Consider the following 5,041-nt stretch of genomic DNA (forward strand, 5'->3'; position numbering starts at 1 on the left):
CTGTTTTCAGAAGATATCACTAGAAGACTTTGACTAAAAAACCTCCCTCAGTAAGGAATTACCCCACTGTCTATTGAAACTCCTAGTTCTCTACTGGTTTCAGCCCTCAGCTGAAACAGGTTACAGAGGCTTGCAATAACTCAACTGTATGAATAATATGATTACAACTTAACACTTAACAAAATGTAATCCTTGAAGATCTGATCTACTTGAAGCGTGTGCTTGACTTCGACTTTAATATGATATACGTACAATGTAAGCTTTGAGCTCCTCTATGTGAACAACTAAAATTGTTCAGTTGTTCTAAGACGTGATATGAGTGATTGTGAGTCCTTGTGAGCCAGGTGCTCTTTCGGCTAGTTTGTGGTCTCTATTTATACAAGACAATGGTTATCTAAATTATATCTGTTGTAATGTAGGCTTTATCTTGTCCTTTAGTTAATTGTGAGAGAGTACTACACTTCTGCGGTTGCACAGTTTTGAGTGCACCAATGTACTAGAGACTTTGTCCAGTGGTTAATAACTTTGAGTCTTTGACTGGTTACTGTAGAGCATTCGTGATACTTCTTTCTGCCGACTATATCTACTTTCTCTTCTACTGATTTGCTTTGCTGGTCTGTTCTTATGATAAGATACTGTTGGTAGATCAGCTACTACTTTTTCAGGGTTCTGGTACTACTTTTCCAAAGTTCTGCTACTGCTTTGTTAAAACATCGAAACTAAGATATCTGATATCCTGACAATATAATTTTTCCAGCTTGATGAATAGGAATATATTACTATATGAATGTCCAGAGATTTATATTTATACCCTTTTATTACAGCATATCAGTTACCTTTAAAATACTTCCTCTTGAATCATGCTAAATTATTTAAATGACTTTATTCAATTTTTAAAAATTATGCTGTAAACAATTCATTCCAACTATCTTTCATTAAATAATCGTACTTATAATTAATTCCACGTTCTTCCAATTCTCAAATAATTTATTTTCCTTTTATCCCTAATCCTCACTTTCACCAAACCACACGATCATGTTAATATACAAGGTTAATAAATTAAATAAATCATCCGAAGTCACCATTATATATACTATTAGACCTTAGACAGAACAAATAATTAGATAGATGATCCCGATTATTAAATAAGATTCTTTTTTTCATTATTAAATACGATTCTTATTCACATAAAATTTGCAACTTTTTTTATTTTCTCGTGGAATTTTAGTAATTATGCTGAGAAATATTAGGATCGGTGAGCTTAATTAAAATTTCTGATACATTTTAATTAATCACCTGAGATAAATTTTAAATAAATTTATCATCAATATTGACGTGAGAGGGAAGAAGACAATTTATAACTTTTGTATAATTGGAACATTTGAAATTTTAGTCATGTAAGCCGGTATGTTTTGAGTTTTATCTTGTGACTTGTCAAAGTTTGATTTTCATCTAATATGTTTTGAGTTTTATCTTGTGACTTGTCAAAGTTTGATTTTCATCTAATAATTTAAATTTATTGTTGTTTCGTTTTGTTTTTTCTGTTTGAAACCACTATATCCATCTACTACGGTTTATTGGCACCTATGCTCTTTTATGTGACATATATGAAGACAATAAAACCTATATTACAAACATTAAAATTCAGTAGAGTGACGTATATGAAGACAATAAAACCTATAATATTACAAACATTAATATTCATTAGAGCGAAAAAATAAAGCAAAATGGTCTTTAATACTTTAAAATGGGGATTTTTTTTTGTCATTTCTCTTTATTTTTGTTTCACATATTTTAATGTGTGTAATATAGGCTTTGTTCTCATCACAATGTATGAGACCAGTTTCATAGGAAAATAAGAAATATTTGGTGAATTTAGTAACTTCGGTTGAAAGAAGAATCACAACACAAAAAATTCCAAGTTACTGAATGAAAATTAAACTTTGACACCATGTTTTCAAAACCGAACCGAACCGGCCGGTTCAACAGGTTCGACCGGGAACCGGTCACTGGTCCGATCCGAATTGCTCCTAAAAACCGTTTTTACGGTCAGAACCGGTCAAAACCGGTCAAGAACCGGTCGAACCGACTTCGAACCGGTCAAAAAACCGGCCCAGAACCGGTCAAGAACCGGTTCAACCGGTTTTCCGATTTTTTTTTAATTTTTTTTGAAAAAATATATTTTTAATTTTAAAACCTTAATTTAATATTTTAATATATATACAACATTATTTGGAATTTGTACTTCATGAAAAATATTATTTTAGTGATATTAGATTTTTTAATTAATTAATTATTAAAAAATATATAACTAAAATTAATATTTTGAATATATTTATATGGTTATTTAGTTTTCAAACTATGATAAATCTATATATTTTTCTATTTATATACATCTTTTAGGTTTTAAAAATTTAAAATATATTATTAATTATATTATATTATATAAACGGTTTTCCGGTCCGATCGTCCGGTTAAAACGGTCCGATCGATTGGATCGTTTTTTAAGGTAAACCGGTTCGATCACCGGTCCGGTTATGAAAACATTGCTTTGACAAGTTATATGACTAAAATCAAAGGAACAAACTTACGAGATAAAAATTATAATTTTCCATGCATTATTAGTTAGATGTGTAAATAGATGAGTTTAATAATCAAGACTACATATTATTATACAATAACAATAAAAATTCTGTGATAACAATTAATAGAAGTTTCTGTGAAAATTCTCTAATCTATTAATCTATTTTTGGAACAAACGGAATGTTTCACAATGATGTATGTTTTCTTCCTCCATAATAACACAATGTGTATTCTGTATTTCACTTTTTTTTTTTAAAAAAAAAAAACAGAAAAAATCGAAGGGATGCACATAGAAGTTAGTTTTAGATAAGGCAATGAGATATTTTTATTATTAGAAATAAAATGTACGACAAATTGTGTAGCTTTTATAAGGAATTCAACTTTAATTAAATAGCAAGAGATATACATATATATTTGTTTATTTTTTACTTTTTTAGAAAAAAAAAGAGATATATAGAGTTTCATGCATGTACTCTAACCAACGGTATCTTTCCCTTGGACACATAAATCAAACACAACCAAAAAATAATATGGGCACCATCGAGTTAATTCATCGAAGTGCAACCACAATTTTCTGGTTGAGCAGTAATATATATAATTTTTTTGCAAGTCCAACGTTGTTTGAGCCGGTAAGAAATTCGGGGGTATTGTTTTTGTCATGATATTAAATGCATGCACCTAATTTAATTAGTACCATTAACTTAATCCAAAAAAAAAATAAAATAAAGGAAAAATAAGTACTCCTACCATTAACTTGTTATTCTGTTTTCAACCAACATTAGACTAATGACATCAGTTACACAGAACCATTTAACTATATAATAATTTATCACCAATAAATCCATAAAAAAATAAAGTCAATATCCATATCCACTATAAATATGTATCTGAATTAGTGGGTCTTTCCATCAACTGAACAAAAATTTATTCAAACCTCTAAGTTCCCTTAAATAAAACTCGAGCTAGCTAATAATGGAGTCCTTTGGAGCATTTCTTGATTCTGAATTTTTGCTTTCCAGCGAATTCTTCTCCAATCATGTTCAAATCCCATCGAGCTTTAATCTGGCTGAAAACATGGCTCAAATGGATGATAGCATATTTTTCACAACCGGCACTGATTTTAGTTGTGTTCCACAAGAAAGTGGCGAATTCGACGGTGCATGCAGCTTTTTACTCGATCATGGCATCAATGGAAACTTCAATGCTAATGGTGTTGTCGATCATTTTCTTCACGATGAATCCGTCCCATTTTATCCGGTGGATTGCGAAAACGATAACTCGACGGTGCCGGTTTTTTCTGATGCGATGATGGAAGAGATTCTCGGCCAGTTGAGCAATGCAGGAAAAATCCAGGCTATGGTATCCAGCGATTCTTGCCAAGAAATGCAGCTCAAGAGGAAGTATGAAGCAGCAAGCATTCAGAATATTGATCAGTATGAAATCCAATCGCCTGAGGATAAATCTGATGATTATCCTTCCCAAAGTCCTAAGAAGAAATCTCGGGTTTCAAAAGATCATGTGAGTATCAGAAAGAGTTTCCATTCAACTTCTCTCTTTAATTTCCAAACATGTTTTTCTACATCCATGCATCTGATTCCATGGATTAAATTGAAATTCTTGATAACTATACAGCAAAATAAGAAGAATACTCGCGCGAAAAAGAACAAGAAAGTCATGATCCCAATCAGCAATGATCATGCTGAAGAAGAGAACATTAATGCTGCAGCTGCATTAACAAATGGACAAAGTTCAAGCAGTTTCAGCTCTGAGGATGATCACTCTAATGCTTCTCATCAAGATCACGACGCAGCGTCGAACTCGGAGTTGAAAAACTCGAAAGGGAAAACGAGAGCTGACCGAGGGTCGGCAACTGATCCTCAAAGCCTTTATGCAAGGGTACTAATTAAAGACTCATCAAAAGAAATTTTTTTTTTATTAATTTCAAGTCCTTGTTAATTAAATTTGTTAGGAAAGTGCACTGATTTTACATGATCTCTTTTAAAATTGTAATATGATTTTCAGAAAAGAAGAGAAAGAATTAATGAGAGATTGAGGATCTTGCAAAATCTGGTCCCAAATGGAACTAAGGTAAATTAAATATCATCTCGTAATTAAACAACCATCATTTGGTTAAAATATCAATCAATAATTTTATTCGATCATCTCACAAGTTTACTTTTGTTGCATTAGGTCGATATTAGCACAATGCTCGAGGAGGCCGTTCAATACGTGAAATTCTTGCAAATTCAAATCAAGGTATTTTTTCGTTCGAACGAAGACAAATTTAGTATATCATTTCGAAATCTTGGATCCGCCCTGATGATCATATATATATGACAAGGTTAATGTGAAAACTAATTAGTAAATGTCTTAATGTTTTGCAGTTGCTAAGCTCGGATGAGCTATGGATGTATGCTCCAATTGCTTACAATGGGATGAACATGGGCCTCTATGACAA

The sequence above is a fragment of the Henckelia pumila genome, chromosome 1, assembly GCF_033568475.1.
Source record: "Henckelia pumila isolate YLH828 chromosome 1, ASM3356847v2, whole genome shotgun sequence".
Lineage (NCBI taxonomy): Eukaryota > Viridiplantae > Streptophyta > Magnoliopsida > Lamiales > Gesneriaceae > Henckelia > Henckelia pumila.